General features: G+C 29.9%; 1 protein-coding gene across 3 annotated transcripts in view; it reads left to right on the top strand.

The window, feature by feature from the left end:
- LOC111628003 (TNF receptor-associated factor 4-like) overlaps nucleotides 1-25,471 on the top strand; it is a 146,890-nt gene that overhangs the window by 86,838 nt on the left and 34,581 nt on the right. The window contains exon 1 of one of the 3 annotated variants that reach the window (XM_023371719.1): nucleotides 21,144-21,255. The exons of the other annotated variants lie outside the window; for them this stretch is intronic. The gene's annotated coding sequence lies outside the window, so the exon portion shown is untranslated. Of the gene's footprint in view, nucleotides 1-21,143; nucleotides 21,256-25,471 lie in introns of those variants that run through there. 3 annotated transcript variants of the gene reach the window in all.

The following is a 25,471-nucleotide window of genomic DNA, read 5'->3' as shown; positions in this document are numbered from 1 at the left end:
ATCCGTATTTTTATAAATTATTTTGGCAATTCTTCGATAGGTTTCAGTCGTTGCGCTGATGGCACACTTACTATCATAACGATTTTTTTAATATTTATAATTAAAGTATAAACTTTTTATGAAGTATTTTGAGTCTACTTGACCATGTACCGTAGACCTGTGCGAAATTTAGCAGATAAAAAGCATTTGTAATGGCAAAATTCCTCAATTCGATGCCGTTTTAACAGTCAAAACGAGTTAGCAATTGCATAGATGTCGGTATCTGACCACAAACGACTCGGTTTTATATTCACCAAAAAAACAGCTGATTCCGAAAATTGCAATCTGTAGATGGACCTTGATGTTTCCAAAATACCAAAGAGTACATCTTAGTGTAGGAGAAACTGCATAAAATCATGCAAAGTGCCGAGTGATAAGCCACTATCGACGCCATATTATCTATTACGAGAGTCACTATCTGGATATTTGAAATATTTTTTTTCCTCTTTGGATTTTCAAATCTTTCTTTAAATAACTTTACTTTCAGTTAGTAGTGAAAGAATGTAAGGAGTTTTTGAGAAGAGAAAAATCAATATTACTGGAAATCTCGAGTAAGGAAAAAAGCAGCAAGAATCAAAACAGAGAGTTGCATCCTGAAAGTTGAGATAATTATATTCATTCCTACTTCATTAGCATCAGAATTGCATAATTTAAAGACTTTAACGAAGAAAAATGGCTCCCATTTCTTCTTTTTTCTTTACTCTTCCAGTTAACTTTCCCCTTTTTCCTTTGAGAAAAACAGATTCTTCTAGTGAACCGAAGGCAGCATATAGAAGGAAACTTTTTAAAAGTGTAATGCCATTCGATTCTATTGTATGTAATGAGTAGGAATATGTTAATTTTCTATGTATACTTTGTTAAGGAAATGTAAGAAGATAAAGTCTATTTGCTGTCTTTCAATAGAAGAAGTAACTTTTCTAATCTTGTCAACGGGCTTACCTTTATCATTCAGTCGTCCAACAGAAAAGGGAGATTACATCCTGTGCTGTCTACACGTGATCGGATTACACGGTACACGTGCTCTTCCTCATCAGAATGACGTTCTTGCTTAAGATGCCACGTGATCATCATTGTTATCCTGTTATATATAACACACAAGATTGTATATTTCAACTTTTATTAATAAAAAACGAGGAATATTGATAATAAAATTTGAAATATTGTAATATCTCCAACTTAGCAACATTCTTATATATGCATATAATTATTTATAGTNTTACAAAAACTTATCAATCAGCTATCTGTAGTATAGCAAAAGTTTTATTTTAAGAAAATTTTCAAAAATATATATTTATACTTTTCCTCAAGACAAATTTACATTAAGCAAAGTTAGGAAATTTTCTACTTAATTTAAACTTTTCTACGTTTTCTTCTTATTTATTTTCTTGGCTTTTAAGCTTTAAAAAATGCAGAAACGTAAAAACAAATGTAAATGATGATAAAAAAGGTGGATAGCTTCAGGAATTTCTGATATTATATCCATTATAATAATATACTGTAACAAAATCTTGATTTTTAGAGCTTTTTTTCGCCTTAAAATCTATGATTTTTAATCTTTTTATATATAAAATTTAGCTAAAAATAATATATATAATTTAAAACATATTATACAATAATTTTATTAAATTTTAGGAGAATTAAATCAATTTGAGGATAATTATAATCTTATTTTTTATCTTGAAAGAAAAATTTTAAATAATCTTTTAACAGGAAATACCATTTATTGTATGTGGCTGTAACGATGTTAAAATCGACCTAAGATAAGAATGGCCTTCTCAGAATTTTAAGTTATATCCAAAGAAAGATGAGTTAAAATAGTAACTCCAAATTGAGTTTTCAAAGAAGGAATTATATATGTGTATAAAAACTACTATAAATTTTATAATTCAAGAAGTTTAATTTATTTTCTTATAATTCCATAAAATCTATATAAAGACAAGAATTTTTGCTTGATAAATTAAATTTTGAGTTTGATTTATAGCAGTAAAGTTTACTACATTTGAACTAGTTATTAGTTTGGATCTCATCCAGGATATCTTCCAAAATCGCCAGCCAAAATTCGATTTTATACCTTTATTTTTTGACCCAAATTAATCTTTATCCTTCTTATTCAACGTATTTCTTATAGAGGATTGCTTTTCCTATAGCTTGAACTTTATATTATGTTCTCCTAAAATCTAAATGTATACATAACTATACAGACAATGGCTCTGTAAATCTCGATGTACCTCTTTAACGATATATAATCTAACTATTATCTTATAATATAAAGAAATTAACCTTAATCTTTCTTATCCACCATTTTTTATAGATATTCGAAAGATCTCTTCTCCTAAACTTTAAGTATATATATTACTTTACAAAGAATGATTCAGTAAACCTCAAGCTTACTTTTCCAACTTTGCTTATTATCTTATAATATAAAGAAATTAACCTTAATCTTTCTTATCCACCATTTTTTATAGATATTCGAAAGATTTCTTCTCCTAAACTTTAAGTATATATATTACTTTACAAAGAATGATTCAGTAAACCTCAAGCTACTTTTCCAACTTTGCTTCTTATCGTATAATATATTATAAATAGTATTATTATAAAATGAAGAATGACGAGTTCGTAACAGAACTTATCACGTGTAAACATTAATTTAAGGAAATCCGGCCATTTAAATATGAAAAATATTCTTTGTTTAGAATAATCCATCTTCATTGATGAAAGGATGCAATGGCACATGTCTATCCTCTCATTAATCTGCATTGATATGAAGGATAGAAGACCAATAATTCGATAAAATTCAATGTTATGATTTATGTATCTAGTTGAGTAAATGATAAACTCTTCTCCAGGATTGACCTCTTGTTTACGTAGCAAAAATTGAATAAAATATTCATTTTATTTACTTATTACGCTCGTTTTGAATAATTTTGCACAAAAATAAATGAAAATATTTAAGTGTCGACTCGAGAAAAATCATCTTAATTTTTAAAAATTGTGATATATGTCGAGTGAAGTGAGTAAATGCAAAATACTAAAGAGAATTAAGTTTTTAAAAGTAATTTATATGCTAATGAACATTATTAAAACGTTTTAAAACTTTTTGCCCACTTTTACTCTTGCTTGTTTATAGATTCGAATGAATATTTAGATTTTATTTAGAGTTTATCGTGTTTTCTATCCACTATTTATGTCGTTTTTTAAATAAAATTAAACTTAAAAATTGAATATAATCTGCGAAACTGTAAGAATTCTAATTATTTTATATAAAAATGAGAAAATTACTTTATAAATTGCATGTTCTTTCTTTACATATGATACTGCTACTCACTTAAGTACATGAAGAACACATATCAACTATATCTTCAATAATAGTACCAGTATATATACTACACATCATAGTAATGAAAACATATGCAGAGAATGAAAATATATATATATGCTTTCCATTTTTTAAATTAGCAATTTATTAAAACTGCTAATATAAATTAGCTATAAATTATATAAAAATGCTTATATAAATCGCTGATAAATTTATATAAATTTATTAGCAATTTATTAAGAGTGGCCCAAATAGTCAGCTAACTATCCTATGAGTTTTTATACTTTATAAAATTGGTAGAAACGTGATTAAAATATGTTTAAATATTAAGGTATTTGAGTAAGATAAAAGAAAACCTTTTAATGTTACGGTTAATTGACTTTGGGCCAGCACGTATGAATACAATAAAGTTTTTATGTAAAATAATGATAGCATATATCTTAACACGCAAACGGGTCTAGAAAATTCCCGATGATAATCAGGAGTACGCATCACTTGAAATTAATCACCTTCAAAATCTTCCTCCGTAAAAATTTTGCTGAGCTTTTTAAAGTTACGTTTTTAATATAAAACCAGAAACTGTATGAATTTAAACCAGATAAAGAGGAAACTTTTGGAAATTATTTAGTGGAAATAAGCATTTTTCCATGTCGGAGTTTATAATCATTTGTGATAAATTAAAGCAACTTGCTTCGACAATTTTCACACGCGATATGTCATATTAACTTTGAAAAATTGTCTTTCTTTTTCAAAAAAGCAAAAGAAAAAAAGTGAAATTCCTTCTTCTGTCCTCGGTGTAATTCTTAAACAAGATATCTTTCATCTTTATTTTCTTTCTTGGTAAACGGAGCGTGATAGACAAACAGACAACGTTGAAAATTATATACATAGAAATTATTATTACTTTTTTATTTAAAACGTAAAAATATTCTTATATAATAGAACAATACATAAAAATTTGCAAAAGAATTCGAGTTCCTTCCATTAAATCACACCTTTGTTCGAGAGAAAAAATGACAACAACACGAAAGTTTCGGTAACCTTAATTAAGAGTGATTAGTACAATTAAGAGTGTGAGAGCAGAGAAGTAAATCCTTTAATTATATCCGTAAATTGTGGAGGTAACTAGAAATACAGTAGAACCTTTCAACCTTAACCACAGCGCTTGCATTTCTGAATATTGTACAAAGGTATTTTTAATTAATATCGATTTTTCTCTCTTCTCTTTAAACTATTTTTTATCAAGTTATTCCCAATGTAACTCGTCGCAGTCTTCTATACATTAATTGATTTTAATATCCATTTTCTGGCCATACTTTCTTAAGAAATGGGTTGAAGCGAGTATTGGGTTAATGGAGAAGAGTATAAGAAATAACTGACGTATCTCGAAACTTTCAGAATTTAATGATAGTTTCACTTCTTCAGATGGAGTCATTATTAATTCAATTCTGTTATATCTTCTAGTAAATCGAAATTTCGGAAAAAGGTAAAAATACTTTGAAATATTTGAAATTTATCGCGGCGGCATCTCGAGGGTCTTCAGGTATTTTTTCATTTTAGTCGCTTTGTCTATCTTCTAATCGTTGCAGCGTATTTAAATTTGACTTATATTACTATAAAAGTACTTTAAACAAATTTTTATAAAAGATAATAAGAGCTGGCAATACTCCAGTTTGACGATGTAATGATATTGATATAGGAGTGATAATGGATACGCCTGAAGATGATGCAATATTCTTCAAATATTATAAACTTTCTAGCTGGAAAAGTAAGCAATTTATCTAAGAATAAATTACTTTATTGATTTTGTATATAACTATTTTGGATTTTTTTCTTTCGGAGTTTGTCGTGTCAGATGTCTTCAGTAGATCTGGATGAGGTTTTTTCCACGGATATTCACGAAATTGCTGAGATTTTCTCGTGCTACGGTAAGACGTTTTCGCTTGACATATTTCTCCATCGGAGAAAATCGTTATTGTATTAGAAAGAGTTGTCGAGCGGAAATCAATTCGTATAAATGCATTATCTAGATTGAATATACGGTTGTAACTTATGATTAGTGATTCATACGACTGTAACTTTTCATTCTTCTGTCAAAAAATTTGTATTATTTTTATTTTTTCAATTTAGAAAATGTTTTAAGAACGTTACAACAATCATTGAACCCTTCAATACTCAGTTACTTATAAAAATATGCCTTAATATTTATGATGCGAAAGATCATTGGGGCGCCTCTAGTGACCAAAATTGAAATTATACTGCCAATTACCGATTATACGTATTAATAATGTTTACTAAGCTGTTTCTAATTTAGTCACTAGAGGCGCCCCGATGTTCGATTGAATAAACTCAAACTTATTTATAATCACATATCATTCGAATTAGATAATGCTTACTTAATTATAAATGTTTGATATTAAAAATAAGCTTATAAAATGAACTTTACTGTGTAAAACGTATGTCTGAGGGCAATTTTCTTTATATATTTGATTTACACGAAATTCCAAAATTTTGAAGATCGCTCGGTGATATTGCGAATGAAGAAAATTACAAAATAAAAATTATTATGAATTATTTGTATGTATTATTCTACATTGAATCTCAAACAATGTCGACATTTTATAGTTAAATCAAACATAAAAAATTTACTGAATAATTTCTGATTTTCCTTCAGCAATTCAATATTAATAAGGATTTATCAATGCCATTTGAAAGTATTTTTTTGTACTTTTTCTTGGCAATTCGATCTGGAAAGAAGAAAAGAAGATCGTTTTTTCCGGTTTCTACTTTGAATGCAAAGATTTACAATTTACCTAACTTCATGCCACAGTTTGTTTAATAATATAAGGAAAAAGCAGAAGGATGAACTAGTCAGAGTCTATCCAAACTGAGAAGAATCGATGTTGTGGATCGATGGAATAGCTGGAGGTATCTGTCCAGTCACGTGGTTGTCACGAGTGGAATGGGAGAGTGTCGTTGCTTAGTAACGGGATATGGCGATTGAGTCTTTGAATGAAACGAAAATTTCTTGATATCCTAGAACAATTTGTTACAGAATAAACGAGACTCAACCTATCTCTCTATACCCGAATAACACCAGAATGCGTGATAAAGAAAGTACAAAGGGTAAATCTTATTAAAAATACAATAAAGCAAGAATTACTCGATTTTGATGAACTTTTTGCAACTTTTATATTGCCTTTTACGCGATGATTTAATGAATTTTAATTCGATTTTTTCTATCATTTTATCTACAGCATCAATTCTAGTCTTTCTTAGCAATTAAGATCCAATATTTTTATCCGTTGCGGATACTTTTTTCTTCAAAACTGTATTATATTTGTGTTGATTTTCTGCGTTTTATTAAAGTTTGTGCGAGATGTTTCAAAAAATTCATTTATAATATCAATATTTCTCAATGTAAAATCACCAATCTGACTTTTACATTAAACAGATAATCGCGCCTCCAAGAAACCTAATAATTTTACCATAAATATTTTACAACTTTCAAATTTCAGCATACGCACTTAATGTTATAACTAAATTATTAACACCCCAACAGAAGCTTCATTCTATATTCAGGCCTCTAGAGTTAAGCCATCTGCAAAGCTCGAGGCTATTACTATTGAGGATAATGTTGATGGATGCATCCGATTACATCACATCATCGCATAATGACGAGTAATAGGAGTGTTACTATACTCTAAATGCGGTGCATTCTTTCTCACTGGGGAATCTTTCTCTCTTCTATGACAATGTACCACCTACAAAGCAATTAATTTAATGATGTTACGCCATATTTTTTCGCTTTAAAACTAGATGACTGATTTTATCGAGCTGCATTCCTACTTCTCTACCGCTTTGTTAAGTACTAAATCTTTAAATATTTGTTTTTTCCCCTCTTTCTCTCTGCATAGACGATCCGTTTAGTGATAAGATACCGAGATGCTATTCTTAACTCTGATAAGAAGCGACTTAATTAGTAAAAATGTTATGTGTAATGTCGTTAACATGTAGAGAAAATTTTGCAAAATTTTATTACTTTTACCACTTTTTAATAAATTTTTATAAGATAGGGAATGAAGCGGAGTACAAGAGAGATGCTCTTCATCATCTCGATGTAAGAGATGTTCACTAGAACGAGTATCTAAGTTAGAAATTTTATAATTTAAAATAAATTAAACTAAAATTTGTACAAGAAAATGGACTTTTATACTTTTTAAAATTAATTTTACTTAGCAACATTCTTATATATGCATATAATTATTTATAGTAATACTGATCTTTGTTACTTTCACAGACAGTTAAATGCTCTCAATAGAACTTCTATAAGTTGTTTCAAATTTATCTTACATCAAAATAACTTTTTAAATATAAAAAAAAGAACAGAAGATTGTAAAATTCATCAACTATTGAATAAAAATACAGTAGCATATCTACCTTAAAATCAGAAAAAGAATAATTATGTATTCACAGAAAGATACGATATCCGTATCTTAAAACCTCTACTTAGAAACAATTATTTTGAGGATACAAAAAGAAAATATATAATATGCTATAGATAAAAAGCTATATTTTCTATAATACTCTTCAATCATCATTCGAGAGGAGAAACGAGTTTACTCGCTTCATCTCGACGAAAAGAAGGAACTATCAACAAACACTCAGAGGTTAATTAGGGAGACTCGTCCTTCTAATTAGATGCTAGAGGATATCGTTCTCAGATAGGTTGGCAACACTTGCCGCTACGTCGAAATAACTTCACGCTACCGGACACTCTCTGTATTGTTCCTCAAATTGACAAGTCGACCTTGACACAAGGCTGTGGGAAAAATATATTGATCGTCGGTAGCAAAAAATTGCCAATTTCCCCCCTCCAAGTCTTATCCTTCGAAACATCTAAGCGAATTAATTAATAATAGCGAGAAAGGAATGATAATTAAAATTTAATTATGATTAATAAATACAAGGAGAAGGAATGTTATTATTTGAATTTTTTCCAATATTTTTTGTAAGAAAACATTAAAATATTTTTCTTAAATTTAAATATTGTCCGTCTTAATTACGCGAGTGGACATCATTATTCATTGTTAACAATTTCGGAATTTTGATAATGTCCATTGATAATTTTCAACGTTTTTTAAACTGTTTTTGTAGATTTTTTTCTACTTGTTTATAATTTAAATTCTATTTTCAATGGAATTTAGCCCGTGTTTTCGCCTTAATTAAGAATTCAAAGGTTGGCCTAAAAGTCGGTTAACTTCAAATGCTTTAATTTCATCTTTTCGCAAAATACGTTGATATAAATTCATATTGGCGAGCGCACGAAAACAAGGCACGGATAACTGACTTTTTGACCATTCTGTATTTTTTATAACCGGCCCACATCCGGTAAATGACGAGTATTCTTCATTTATTTATTTATACTCGAAAAGTTTTACATTTTCTATTAAGTTTTCTGTATGTAAAGTTTCTCGTCGCTCTATTCTAACTTCCGTCGCTATTTTTTTTATTTTTTATTTTTTTAAAATTATTTAAAAATTACGCTTAAAATTTTGACTTAAGCGTAATATAATTAATTTCTTAATTATTTTTATAATATTTATTTCGTTCTAGAACTATAATTTTTAATTTAAAATTTTTAAATGAAATATCTAAATAAATTTTAATTTATATTTTAAACACCAGAGGTCTGGTAATTAATTACGTAACGGTTCGTTCGGTTTGAATTGCGCGCGCTTTTATGTCAAATGACGTAAAAAAATCTACATCAGGAGCCCTCTGGTGAGTAGATATTATTACAGAATATTTTTTAGGTATTATAAAAATTCTTTTAATTTAAACTACTTTTCATAATTTTTTAAAAAATAAAAATAATATTTTTTATATTTAAAGATATTATTTTCACGAGGATAACTAATAATATATAATAATAAATATAAAATTCCAAGTACATTATTTGGTTCATTAACCTATGCTGAAAAGAATTCAATCGGGATGTTGCAATAAGAACAGCCATTTGAACTGACTTAACAGATTAATGTATCCGAAATCAGGATAAGTGCAATTCGATGTTATTGGGGCATCGTCCCATCTTCTCAAAGAAACAATTTCATTCGCTAATTAATTTTACACGAAACAATATCCTTTTCTATGTTATAGCATCATTAAAATGGATGCGGTTTAAATTACGATACCGCCGAAAGTACTGTACTTGACGTTTATTTTTGAATCGTTCTTTTAAATACGAATTTTTATATTTATATTTTAATTGATTTTTAAAAATTACTTACTGAAATATTCGGTCAAATAATCAAGTTTTAACAGCAATTCTTCGATAATCTTAATGGAGTTAGCTCGTCGCCACGATGGCACACTCGCGATTCGAGACAATTTACTTAAAATTTATAATTAAAGTTTGGTTACATATATGATTTATTCCGATACATTTCATAGATTTATATGGAATTTATCAAATAAAACCCATTAATTATCACGAGATACCGCAATTAAATGTCATTCTAACAGTCGAAACATGCCGTTAATTACTACGATGTTCTTATAAGGACTTCAGATTTGTTTTTGAAGTATTTTCCTGTTCATGAATTTTTATATTTGTATCTACAGTTTAAGCTGTTTTTAAATTACTTACTAAAATATTTTTTCCGAATATCCGTATTTTTATAAATTATTTTGGCAATTCTTCGATAGGTTTCAGTCGTTGCGCTGATGGCACACTTACTATCATAACGATTTTTTTAATATTTATAATTAAAGTATAAACTTTTTATGAAGTATTTTGAGTCTACTTGACCATGTACCGTAGACCTGTGCGAAATTTAGCAGATAAAAAGCATTTGTAATGGCAAAATTCCTCAATTCGATGCCGTTTTAACAGTCAAAACGAGTTAGCAATTGCATAGATGTCGGTATCTGACCACAAACGACTCGGTTTTATATTCACCAAAAAAACAGCTGATTCCGAAAATTGCAATCTGTAGATGGACCTTGATGTTTCCAAAATACCAAAGAGTACATCTTAGTGTAGGAGAAACTGCATAAAATCATGCAAAGTGCCGAGTGATAAGCCACTATCGACGCCATATTATCTATTACGAGAGTCACTATCTGGATATTTGAAATATTTTTTTTCCTCTTTGGATTTTCAAATCTTTCTTTAAATAACTTTACTTTCAGTTAGTAGTGAAAGAATGTAAGGAGTTTTTGAGAAGAGAAAAATCAATATTACTGGAAATCTCGAGTAAGGAAAAAAGCAGCAAGAATCAAAACAGAGAGTTGCATCCTGAAAGTTGAGATAATTATATTCATTCCTACTTCATTAGCATCAGAATTGCATAATTTAAAGACTTTAACGAAGAAAAATGGCTCCCATTTCTTCTTTTTTCTTTACTCTTCCAGTTAACTTTCCCCTTTTTCCTTTGAGAAAAACAGATTCTTCTAGTGAACCGAAGGCAGCATATAGAAGGAAACTTTTTAAAAGTGTAATGCCATTCGATTCTATTGTATGTAATGAGTAGGAATATGTTAATTTTCTATGTATACTTTGTTAAGGAAATGTAAGAAGATAAAGTCTATTTGCTGTCTTTCAATAGAAGAAGTAACTTTTCTAATCTTGTCAACGGGCTTACCTTTATCATTCAGTCGTCTAACAGAAAAGGGAGATTACATCCTGTGCTGTCTACACGTGATCGGATTACACGGTACACGTGCTCTTCCTCATCAGAATGACGTTCTTGCTTAAGATGCCACGTGATCATCATTGTTATCCTGTTATATATAACACACAAGATTGTATATTTCAACTTTTATTAATAAAAAACGAGGAATATTGATAATAAAATTTGAAATATTAAAATCTCTCCATCATCTTCGCTCATGCTATTTTCTCAAGAATATTTTATATTTCTCTCACATTATTTATATATATAATTTTTTAAAATTATATTTATGTTCGAAATAATGCTAGAAAGCAAAATTTGAGCCTGTTTTTAAATATAAATTTTTAATTTTAGTTATTTTTTATATATTTAGAAAACTCTGCAAACATCATATTCGCTACATCTCAAACTGGTGTTTTAAATTTATTATTATTAAAAAATATATCGCATTTGAATTATTTTTAGTAAAGTGTTGTGATTACTAGAAATGAGTAATTTTATAATAGCATCAAGCGTTGATACGAGCTGCTACCTTCATTTCTCTCGAACTCTACCAAGCTTTCAGCGGGAAGAGGAAATCTCTTGCTGGATGCTCGATAGGGATCTGTCTCGCAGTTATCTCCTTACGATGACGCCAAGTTAATACCAGATAGCAATCATCACCACCTGATCTTGGACGACCCGGAACTGATTCCTGACTTATGCTTCCACTTTCCTGGAAATGTTTCTAAATTCTTGAGGAACAGTTAAATGAATTAGGATAAATTCCTTTTCACCTATCACAGTTTATTTACATGGTTCCTACGTACCATAATAGAAAAATTAATTATGGCTATCAATTTACTCTTCTATAACCGAAGATGGGCTATCAACTTTAATTTTGATGCAAATTAATTATACCACAAAAGTAATTTATAATTAAATTAAAGATAGAAAATGTAAATTATTAAATAAATTTTTATATAAATATTTTTGGAAATTTTAATCCTTCGATATCATTAAGCGCTTCATCACGGTGCCACGACAACTCGTGGCATCATTCGTGCTTCGAGTGGTTCACTTCCTTTTACTGCTTCGATATTATGGAGATTTTAGGAAGAGTAATAACGCTTTAGATGCTGGAGTCATCTCATTAATTTTAAAATATTTTAAAGAAGGTTACAGAATAATTTTCTTGAAATATTTTCTCTTTCTTTATCTGCTTCGTGTAACTTGTTTCTGGTTTATATCTCTATTTTATTGCATATCTCGATAATGATTCACAACATCAAATTGATGCTGTTATAATATTACTTTTCCTTTATCTGTGAATAATCGGAATGGTAAATTACTTGCCATTTTCAAATATTCTGACCATATTTTACACGAATTAACGAACCAATGACGCGTAGAGGGTTCGCTTTGCGTACGAAATTCATTAAAATATAGTGTACTAGATGTTGAGGTAAAGCTATTTTCTGTATAAAAATTTAAGAAATTTTGAAAATTAGAAGAAAAATATTGTTTTTATATATAATCTCAAATTAGCACGCGTTTGCTCGCGCAACGATGCCTCAGGAGAGATATCTTAAAAAATTGACATATTTGTGAAATAAAAATATTATATTTTTCAAAAATTGAAAGATGCATGAAAGCGTTACAAACAATCGATTGTATAATGGAACGACATACTAACTCATTACGATTTTCCATAATGAGAGGTTTTATACAAGAAAAAAATTGAATTCATTAAAAACATAAATTATTATAATTTCATTTAAAAAAAACAATCGATTCTCATCCATAAACATCCAAATCGAATTGAAAAACCTTTGGGTTTTACCTAAAAAAGAAGAAAGTTTCTCAATTTTCAACGCATTTTCCTCTTCACCGATTTATAATTAGACGAACGTAGAGAAGATTCTGACTTTCTATTCTTGTTTATATCCTTTCTTCTAAGACAAAAATCTGTTTTAAAACAAATACTTTTCGTATTTTCTCGTCCATCAACGTTTTTGATATTCATTAAAAATTTATAACTTCTCCATTACTCGTCACTTCTTATTCTAAATCATTAAATATAATTAAATTTTAAATCACGAATAAATCTAAAATAAATAAACTTTTTAAGAAAAATAAAATTAACAATTTGATTTATATTTTTAAATAAATAAATGCGCATTGTTAGAATTCTTGAGAGAGTTCAGTATTTATTGCTATCATTCCTTTAGAATTGTGTACTTCATCTCTGATCTAAAAACTTATTTAAAATTTTTTAAAATAAATATCTTATTTTTTATAGTATCTAGTAACTGCCAGGATATTTCTGTATAATAAATAGCCTATTTATCAAATAAAGTCGAGTTTATTGGGTAGAAATATGAGAAAATCGAAGCATGTTCAGTGATCCGTCTATAGAAAATCAGTTTATAAAATTGCATTAGATGTAAGAATTATATTGTATATAATGCTACAACAACTTATTTTTATTTATGTATACAAATGGTTAAAAATTTGTGGTCATTTAGAAAAAAAAAAAGGTTTATTTAGCGATTTGACATGAAGTTTAGAGATCCTCCCTTCTTCCAGATAATTTATATCATATGAAAGAGGTAGGATCTCTTTGTAAATTGCATAAAAATCCACATAATTTCCTCGTTGTGCACTTTTTAAATGGAAAAATCTTTAATCTTTCTTAATTAAGATGCAAAAAATTTTGACTCTGTAAATGCAAAACTTCAATATTTAACTTACAATAATGGACCTGTTTCTTCAATTCCTCATTTTATAATTATATAACTTCATCTTCAAATTATAATATTGGATAAGTAATTTAATCGATTCAATTAATTTTTAAGAATTTATTTCAAATTAAGCAAGTTTTCCAACAACTTAATGAGTCATCGTCCCAAATTTTTATTAGTTATAATATGACTTGAGGTTAATGATGCGAGGAACTTTTGAGCAGTTTGAACTGAATTCGGTCCTGAATGCCTTAAAATCCTTAAAATGTGCACAGAGAATCTTCCTAAAGGAGATTGAAGGCACCTTAATTAAAGATCGTTTTAAATTTCTTAAGCATTAAATACTTTAATATGTAATATTTAATGTAAATGAAGCGAATAAATTCGAAAATTTAATGTTTAATAATAAAATTACATAAAATTGAATGAATTCAGATGATAAAAGATGCGTAATACTGTACTTAATTTCTATTTACACATTCACAATCATTTGACATATATTTTCCTCCTCCCTCCTCTTTTGATCCAATCCATCTCATCTCGGATTGAAGAATATTAAGTAAGTGATGCGGAAGATGAATGCATTTAACCTATATTTAAAATCTAAATAAAGCAAATGTATCGTTATAATGATAAATTTACGTTACTGTGTGTGTTTGATAAATGAATGAAAAATCTTATTTATTTTAATGATTTTCATCGAAACTCGAACTCGATCAATCGTTGTTATATTAAGAGATCGATAGCAGGCATCAAAATTCTTGAAATTATAGCGTTTTGTACTAAGTTTATAACACTGTTGTAATGCTAATTTGATGAAACAATACATAATTAAGCTGTCAGTAGGATGTCCATCCTTTCTGTAACTTAGTTTAACGACTTTTCTCCTTTCTAAACTCCTCTCCCATCTACTATTGACGAGTTATAGATAAACAATGGATTTTCTCTAATTCCGTTTTCAGCTCTTAGATAAACATTAATAATAATTAACATTGTATTTCGTATAGATTCTGTAAATCAATTTTTAAGGCTATAAATATAAATACACGTCAAATTAACGTCGTTAACGTAAGGTGTACGTACAAATGGCAATTTAAACAATTAAAGTTTTGAAAAATTTTAAAATTTATCATGTTATTCGACGACATATCACGTGCTTCGAGTAATTACTGAGAAAAATTAGTTTATATTTCATAGATTTCGAGAAATAGGGTTTAATTGCATTTTTAGTAAATATTGCTCTTGATGGAAAGGAACCTTCATAAAACTGCAAATTACTACTGAATTAAGTTTAAAACATGTTAAATGGTAATAATCTTTCGAAGAATTCTTTTTACTTAATATATTTTTATTGTTATTTTCAAATTATTTGTTATCTTTTTGGGAAAAAAGAGAGAGATGCTTTCAACGTGCTCTTCCTATAGATTTTTCTTATCTTAATTAGCTTCGTGAACCATCTTTAAATCGAAATTTAGTAAACTAATCATTGAAGATAAACGGATAATTTACTATTTATAGAAATAAATTAAATAATAATAATTTTTAAAAATATTTTTTACATTAAAACTGTGAAAAAAGTATTTTAAAAATTTCCTATTCTTTTTAATTTTAATTGTAATAAAATGTACAAATTTGTAATTACTTAATTAAAATCCGATTAATAAAATCCTTTTAAAAATAAAATAAAATTAATTTTCAATTAAAGGGAAAAAATATATTTTTATTTTCTTTTTCACCAAATTCTCCGTCTAAATTTGAAGTTCATTTGTGTTAAATAAATATTTTTATATCTAATTATTGATTACGAAAATTTAATTTTAATTAAAAATGAATATGTTTTAAATGTTCTAAATATAAAAATTCGGATAAAAATAATTTTATTTAATCTGCAAATCTTATCAAATTCCATTGAAAGAATTCATTCAGCAATGAAAATCGATATTTGAAAATATTACAATGGATATCATTTTCATTTTTTATGGAAAAATAATTGTAAAAAACGTGTAGATAATAATAATAACGGATAAGATTTTGTATTTTCTATCATAAACCACCTATGGACATCGATAGTGAGAGTTAAAAAAGGCTATTCATGTCCACTACAAAAGGTTGCTTCGGAGCATTGGAAATTTAAGAAGAAAAAAATGAATTCTAAAGCAGATAAATGCCGTTTATTTGTATAAGATATTAATAACTATCGATTAAATACATAAATTTACCTTAAAATTTTATGAATTTTGAGTCAAGTCGATGGCGAAATTTAATCGATTTTAATTGGAATTTTTCTCGTTGCTGAAGAATGCAAATAAAAGAAAAGAATACTTAAGACTCCCCTAGATGTGTTTTTACTGCAAAATATAATGGCATATTGTCCAAAATCCAATGGCAAAAGTACAATGATGATGAGTCATAGTACAATTCGCATCCCTTCCAGTTTTCAATGGACTTTTATTATTGAAAGTGTCGAAGTGGAAAGAAGGGAAAAGAGTTTATCGCTCCAATAATTCAATTGTAAGAGAATTCTAAGATTAGTTTCAAAATATTTAACTTTTATTCGATTATTTCTTTGGTGTTTAGAAGAGCAAAGCGTGAGTTAATAAATTGATTCGTAGGAGAAAAAGCATCAAAAGGAGCATAATTTTTAATAAAGTATAAAAGAGAGAAATAAATCTCCCACGAAGAGCGATGTAAAATAATATACAAAGAAGATAAATATATATTATCTAACGTGAGAATCTCGAAGGTTTTTATGAGGCGCCATCCAATGCCCAAATGTTGAGAACGAACAGGTGCAACCATTGAGAAGAATGAATTTCTTTTGTTTGTAGACCGTTCTTTCCATTGTCATTTTGATGCTATTTGAAGGTTGTTCTTCTCCAATACTTGTTTACTTGTGCTCAATAAAGATTTTCTCTTTACTCACCCTTTGAAAAGTGGAATGTAAGGTTGAAAGTCCTAGTTTTCTAGACAAGTGGACTCGTTTATTCATCAGAAAACGTGAATTTTCTTATTAAAGATCGATAAATTTACGTAAAAGTTAAATTAGAACCATACAAAAATAAGAAATAATGAAATACATAAAGAGGAAGTCACGGATTAGATTCCCATATGGAATTGATTTTACGTTTTCCGGTGGCATCCTTCATTAAAATAACAGTAAAAGATGCGTAAGTTTATTAAAATTTAATAAAATTCTACTTTTCTGTCGATTATTTCACGTGTTTTAAGATTTATTTATCGTGTATGAAGAAGACGAGTGGCTCGCGTGTAAAAATTTGAATATTTAATGAATTTTTCTGATTTTCTTTAATATTTTAGCTTGATTAAGTTGAATAAAACAAATTTGTTCTTTAATTTAAATAATACTGTGAAAGTTTAAATATCCTGCAAGGCTCTGTAATACTGTTTTCATACTTTATGAAGTGTAAACATATGGTTGTCATCATCGTTAAGTCTAATAATGTGAAGTGCATTCACACAGAAAAAACCTTTACTAAGACAACAAGAAGAAAAATCGATAAATTTCGTTATTTGATTAAATTATTCTTATTTTATTTACAAAGACGTGATTTTCTTTGTAATTACTCCACAATTTTGCTTTTATGCTCTTCGAAATTTAAATATTTTAGAATTTTTTCTTGTTTTAATTAATATAAATAATTTTTTTGCGCTGTTCGTTAGTGATTTAAATGCTTTTCTTTAATTTTAATCGAATTTAAGAGAGCCGAAGTCGAAGGAAGAAAGATTTCTGGATTATCTTCTTTAATTGTTCTAAAAATGAAGATTTCTTTCATTAACGACTCGTTGAATTAAAGACGAGAAAGAATCACTGGTTGCAGATGTTTTAATAAGTAGTTTTCCAACTGTTTATCTCTCGTGGCACTCTTCCACGTGCCATGCACGAGTCACCAGTTGAGAGGATTTCCGGCCCGGGTGGGGTACTTCCGGTTGGGCTTCCAACTAGCAGGCATGCGCATTGATGGCCAGTTTACCTTCTTATCTCGTTTCGTGACCCTTGACAGACGAAAGGTCATATAATGGTTGAAAGATTTTTTCCTGTCGTAACTGCAGGGAGGATAACGAATTTCTTTGTCACTCGAAGGAACGGCCCTATAAAATAGGAGTAATGCCACGATAATAAAAATATTTAACATTTCCTACGGAGCCAATCGATTGGTTTTTAATTAAGAATTGATTAAAAATTCGATTAAAGATTAAAGTACGATTTGAAGAAGTAATCAATGTCCCTGAATAATTTAATGCACCAATCGATGAATCAGATTTGCTAATCTAGAAAACAATGCAGAATTCCGAGACATACTTTTCGTGGCTACGAAGAAAAGAAGAAGAGAAAAAAGCGTGGACAGTAAGGCTGACATAATGAAAGAAACTTGTTCGAGATATTGACAAAGAGCAGCAATCGTTCCTCGAGTAATAAACTTTTCTCTTCTACTCGACTTCTTTCTGATGTCTGTGGAATTTCAATTAATTCTTAAGGAGACGAAACTTTCTTCTTATGTTTTTTAAAGCGCTCCTTTGTGATTCCGTGCCGCATATACACTTCCAGAAACGGGATTGAAAGAGTTATCTCTCGTTAGGAACCGATCATTGTTTGGCGAGTGTCCCATTATGAAGTGTGGAGTAACAATATGCGGGTAGCCATTGGGCGGATGCATCAATAGACACGGTAACTGTTTTTAAGCGTTAAGAGGAAGGGCATGGACCCAAGACAAGGCAGTCGTCCATGTCTTCGGTCTGTTGCACAACCTGAAAACTTTCACATACGCCAAGCTGGAAAGGTAGGATTCGTAAATAATCATTCCTCTAAAAACACTTTGCCATCCATCATTATCTAAAGTTAAATACATTTAATTTTAGGTTAGTCTTATATTTCATTATATAATATTTAAGTTGGACATTTATGGCCGATACCGGGCCTTATCTCGGTTTATATTCTATACAGCTAATGCTATCTTTTCAATAATGCTCTCCATTATCTAACCTGTAAAAACTAGTTATCGATGTTTGAATGCAACAGGAACATAGTATAAGTTACATAACTAGTTATAGGATTACGATGTTATCGATTATATCATCGTTAAGATTAACTTAATTTCAACATGTTAAAGCGTAACTAAATTTATGTAGAGAACGAATGAATAGGCACGAAGGATGAAAATCGCCGTCTAGAAATGTATTGTGTGCAGTTTAAGTATAAAAATGCAAACATTTTTTCAGCAGGTTTACCTTCATCCGAAGTCAAAAACAGGAACTGCAAATTACGGCCGATTTCTTCATACAGCAAGGAAAAAAATACTTCTACATATTTGCCAGGAATTTTAATGAGCTTCTTTTTGCTAGAAAAATATAAAAATTTGCTTTTAAAGTTTAATGAGACGAATAATTTTACTGTAACTATTTATAGTTTTTTTACGCTTTTAACATTTTCTACAAATTTCTATAAAGTTTCAACAAACGTCATGACCTTTGAAAATAATTGTTACGAATATGCCGGATGTAGGCACGGCAGCACAGTCGTAGGTGTAGTAAAACTTGAATAAATAATAATATGTTGTAATAAGATTGGTATAAGTTAATTTTCAAGTAGTAAAACACATAAAAATGACTTAGTAATATGGAAGCGCAATTTTCGGGTATCTGCTACGTGTCGACTGGCACAGATCCATTGAAACGAGAAAAGCAAATTTAAAATTGCAATTAATTGTAAATTCGATATTTGTAAAGAGGCTACGACAATCCCCTTAAACGTCGAGTCATTCAAAAGGAATATACGCGGATTATGCGATGGCCGCATCGCCATTCGATTAAGAAGTGGGATTACGAAACGTTTCAGTTATCTCGTATAATTTGAAATATTTTAAAACAGAATCTTTCCTGGAATAGATCCCCTTAATCCCTTTTACAATTCGTGATAAATATTCTCCAGGATTAAGAGGCTTTCCTCTATCTAATCAACATTTTAAGTAGTAACGCAGTTTATCGGGACTTTAATCACATTTTACGTTTCATCTACGAAATTCCGCGAAAACTCTGATGATTATAATTGAAGAATAATTGGTTTTGCTTCTTATCTACGAATTGTTCTCAACTTAAAGGTCGGGAAAATGCTTAATTATATCGTGTTACTTTTATAGTAGACGAAAATGTTACGATGGAGGTCGAACACGCCACTATGTTTGACTCGTGTCGTATTTGAAAACGTGATTACAATGCAAATGTCGCCGTTTCCTGCTATTTTTAAACCTCCATATCTTAAATATATATAAATACACAATAGTTCATAGATAATTTTCATATATAGATTTACTTTTTATTTTTGTGTTTACTATTATAATACTCTTAACTTTAATTAAGGATTTTTATTCTTTTAACGTATTTTTCCGGGTTTTATAACATATAAGGAAGCTGAAAACGGGTCTTTTCGCAGCTAAACTATTGATTTTCTTCATAAATATTCTAGTAGCTTTTACAGAAAAAAAAGCATTAAGTATTTCCAAATACGAATATCATTTAAATAAAATTATTATTATTTTATAAAAAATTGCAGTTACATCTCTAGAATTTTTCGAAAAATTTTAAAAAACAATAATACAAATAGTTTAACAACATTCGATTACAGTTTTTCCAGTTTAACTTGGTAAATACTGTATATAAATAATATAAATAATTTCTTCGAATATTAAGGGTCGACTGAGTTGCACACCACCTCCGGCTCCATTTTGTAATAACCGCCACTTTAAACTAAATATACTTTTTTAATTATGTTATGTTACATCTCTAGAATTTTTCGAAAAATTTTAAAAAACAATAATACAAATAGTTTAACAACATTCGATTACAGTTTTTCCAGTTTAACTTGGTAAATACTGTATATAAATAATATAAATAATTTCTTCGAATATTAAGGGTCGACTGAGTTGCACACCACCAACCGACTCCGGCTCCATTTTGTAATAACCGCCACTTTAAACTAAATATACTTTTATAATTATGTTATTTTAACCCTCAAAATGTGATTAATTTTAAAATAATGTGGGAGTGAATTTGTTCAGTTGTCGGTTTTGATTGAATATTCATCGCAATGCACACGCGCTGTATCGCATTGTTTTATCAAACAACGGAATTTCGTCACGAAACCAATAGCGTAGCAACAAGTCGTTTGCAGCTGTCGTTCGTAGTAGCCTACTGAAAATCGTCCCAACACGAAACCAGTTATTTCGATATGGACGAACAGCTGCTGTTGATCGAATCCTTTCTTTCGATAGCGGACAGTTCTGTGTTATTAGGCTATTGTTGTTTATGAAACACAGAATAGATAACTGCTTATCCAGCTGCGAGACAAGCTTCGGAATTCGGTGTTGTTACTCTATTATCAGAAACGGAACTGGAAAACTTGGTGGAAGTATCCGTGTCGTTCCAGCTGTTTCCTGTGTTACACAGGTTTCGCATTTAGCATTTCGCTCGGCGATGTAACGAGGTGAGTGCAGAGTGTTATTGTTATTACCTAATAAACACAAAATGGTAACCAGAACGTGTTAAAGTAGAAACTATAAATAGGATTTTTTCATTAAGGATAAGGAAGCGGGTGACGAATGAAAATTTAATTATAGTAATAAACTTGACCCCATCGTTCTTTTAAATCGCCAAGGCGTGACTTTATAATACGAAGAGCAACCGGCAAACTGCATTAATTCTAAAGCTGTGTGTGTCCTGTTGTCTCTCGACTAGTTTGTCAGAGCATCTAGTTAACGTTATGAAGGAAGTTATTCAATAGATTCAACTGAGCAGAACCTGATCAAAGTTTTACTCATGTGGCCTTACATTGTAAGCTAGGTTATTGTTGCCACTTCATAGACGACATAACTCATTTTATTCTAAACAATAACTTTTATTTGGGCAGAGCAGAGGTATGCATTTTGGTTGCATCCACATGTTAATCAGTGTTTACTACGAAGGAGTTAAAGGAAAAAATGACGATAAATTTTCCTTTATTCGCGTTTATTATTATTATTATGACGAAAGCGTCTATTTACTTTTGTTTTCGATCCGTTATACATTATTTACTACGCAGAATCTACTCATCTATGACCTTGGTCATGCAGACAACGAGTTTCGAAGGACTAGGTAACACAGTTAATTGTTTATAGTCACGTTAACATGGTCGAAAGATGATTCATTAATTCGATTCATAGTTTAGGAGGCTACGTACGGGTTTTCAGAAGATAATTAAGGTATCGAGGACGGTTTTTGAAGGACTCGCTCGCATGCGCGACCTGTAAGTAGAGATAATACTCGTTGTGTATAAAATAGGATTTGAGTTATCGAAGGAATTTTGAAAGACCGATATCCTAAGGCGTGAGAAAGGAAGACAGGTAAATTCTATAGTGTCAACAGCCTTACATATAAGTGATTTTCCACTCCACTAACGAATAATTAGTCCGGTAAATGCGCGCTAAGATATGCAATGCTGCTCACGGTAGACGTTGTTTCTAAATGAATTCCTGTTACGCACTAAAATTTAATTATCTCGCACTTTATGTAACCATTATAAAAATTTACAATAGTTACAATTCTTCCTCTCGCGAATTTACTTAACCTCTTAGCTATAAAACAGAAAACTCGTTTTGTACTTTGTTAACAACAAAAAGAGCACTATTGGGCATTTTTTAGGTGTTATTGGTAGATAGTGCTGATGTGGCTGGTATAATGAGAAATGGTCCCAGCAGATGGCACTAAGGACATTGTAAGGAGTGCAAGAACTTGTCCGTTTGTCGTTCGGTTATTAATGGTGCAGTTAGAAGCGAATTCTTGATAAATAACCGGTTACAAAACAGAAAATGACTTCAAAGAAACGCCTGTTTACCATCCGAGTTTAGGTAAATCCTTCTTAAACAGTCTTCTCTCTCGAGGATTAATTCCCATAAGAAGCTAACTATCGATACACGTTTTCAATTAAGGTTTTTTTTTCTATATTTTCTGACAGCTAATGGCCACTTAAAGTAGATGGATTTAGATATTTTATTCCCCTTCGCATCAAGTTTATTTTCTTTTTTTTTCTCTTATCTAAACGCTAAAATATTATTTAGTCACTTCGGTTAGAATCGATACAGATATATACACGCAATATTTTGTTAGCGGCGTGTTATAGTGACGTATAAATGAAAAATTTAATATTTTTATTAAATTATTTCTCCTAAAAAGTGTAAGTTTGAGGCAATTGCATCGCACGTAAGAATTCATGATCAGTCGAAAGCTCTTTTCTTAGAAGTAAACTCGGTACAATCAGATGACAGCATCCTGACATCTGCCTTTCCACACTCCGGACAGCTGTCGGAGTAAACTTTTTCTTCTAATTTACTTTTCTACAGCCATTTCTTTTTTAATAAAAAAGTCTGAATAACTTTAGTACGATTCTCGCTTTGCTAGTAACGAGCATCAAAATCAAATTTGTTTCTTAACGAATTCAGGAAGAGGAAGATAGAAACTGGAGTTACGCTTTAAAATATTAAATAATTTATTATTTAATCAGTAAATTAGATAAATCGTCTTATTTATGTATAGCCATTTATTTAATTGATTTCATTTAAAGTAGCGCTTCTTCTTATTCGAGTGAGTAAGGTGAGTGGTCAAGCATTTCGACTTAAAAATAAGCACTCTTTCGTCTCGAAACTTTCTCCATAGTTTATAAAGAATGATGGATGTCTTATATAAATAAAGAAGAACAACGACATTTTTTACTTTAATCTGCAATTGCATGCAATCCCACAACGTCTTATACCACTATTCAGTTTTATTTATTTATTATTATTTTTTTAAAAGTTAATATTTCCTGCTACATTTTGGCTATTAAATTATCGCAGCTTCCCCGGTGTTAGAATTGGAAACTACGTTTATGGATTGTGAAGAAAGGTGGAAAATGAAAAAAATTTTGTCGAGAAGCGGACAAAATATATGCATTCGGGTCACGCTATACGCGGGTCTTTTTTGTACAACGGTTAACCGTGAGATCGTTCTTATTTATCGTTCGATTCTTTTTTGATAGGGTTCAAGGTCAGCCATTGGTTCCGCTCACTCGAGTCAAACACAGAAATTACCATTTGAATTTTAAATATGGTCCTCTTCTCCCATTCAAATTTACAATGAAAATTACTTAAATCGCAATTTAAAGTTGTTTAACGTACACAAAACAAAAGTTTAAAATCATTTTTACAAATACAGTAACAAAATTCCTAAAACTTGACTGTTAATGATAAATTTTTGAGCACTTGGCTCTCCGTAAATCGATGAATTAAGGCAAATATACAATACTAGCAGACCCCGCCACGCGTTGTTGTGGCTCAAAACGTATCTATTATAAATGTATAACACTTCCCCCGTGGGGGGGGGGAATTTTTCGAAAAATTTCTTCTTAGTGTACATTCTGTTGACGTACCCTATTAAAAAACAATCAAAAACCCGCATCTAAAATAGTATAAATAAAAGCAGAGTTCTTTATTGTAAGCCTTAATCCTAACCATCTCCCTTCAGTGGGGGAATTTCGACACGTATATTATATAAAAACACGTGCGTATTCGAATGCAGCGTTGTGTCAAAATTTCAAAGGAATCGGTAGGAACAAACGAACATTACATTTTTATTTATATAGATAGATAGAAGATGATTTGTTGTAGTTCCTTTTCACAGAAAAGCAAACTTAGGGCGTCGTACTCGTAGCGCCATCTGTTGGACATAAAAGCCTTAACCTAGATTATATCTTTTAATTTAATTTATATGAATGTTTAACGGAATAATATGCAGTCTATGTCCACCCTGAGATTCCATTCTAAATATTGGTGAAAGAATTTTTGAAATCGGATGAGTAGTTTCGGAGATTACCTGCTGCAAACAAACTTACATACATACATACATACATACATACAAACATTACCTCTTTATAATATTAGCATAGATGAACGTTTAAAAGTGAGAATTGGCTCCTCGGATCTGATCCGAATCCACGTCTTAAACTCGTTTTTAATGTAATTACGTTGGACGGTTAAGGCGTTAACTTTTCGCTCTGAGGGTCCCGGAACGAATCCTCGTGAATATATTATGGGCGGTTTGTGCCTCTCTCTAACTGCTCTGCCGTCTCCATTGTGAGCCTGGCCGAAGCCACGACGGGGGTAGAAAAAATAGGCCCTCTTAGTGTCCACGGGGCGGAAAGACTATAAAAATAAAAAGAATAACGTAATTATGTGTATTTTTCAATCGTAACGGTCAATTTCTTTGTTTCCGTTAAAAAATCGCAGTGGTTTTGTATTTTAATGAGAAACATTCGATTTTAGAGACGAAGAAGCGCAGTTAACCACACATTTTTAACTTAATTTCTTTTCTTTTTAACTGAAAATGCATTAAATTAACAGTTTTTATGGAAAATTTCTCGCGTATTTAATGAAATATTCAGAAATTTGTTAAAATGTCCATAAAAATGTACAAAATCCCATTAATTTCATTCCTCATCAGTCAGAATTCGAGAACTTCTGATATAGGGGAGATCGGGGCAAGATCGGCATGTTAAGCTTTACTTAAATTTTGTGTAATAAATACTGCTATAAACTGAAAAAAAAGCTTTGCATATTGTCTATTGGAATGTTACCTTACTATAGAACTGGTTAAAATCAGTTTGGAAATAAAAATAATTAAAATAATTACAA

Source organism: Centruroides sculpturatus, unplaced genomic scaffold (genome assembly GCF_000671375.1).
Source record: "Centruroides sculpturatus isolate CEXI.00-Female unplaced genomic scaffold, Cexi_2.0 scaffold486, whole genome shotgun sequence".
In the NCBI taxonomy this organism is placed as follows: domain Eukaryota; kingdom Metazoa; phylum Arthropoda; class Arachnida; order Scorpiones; family Buthidae; genus Centruroides; species Centruroides sculpturatus.
This window is presented reverse-complemented; position numbering and strand designations above follow the sequence as displayed.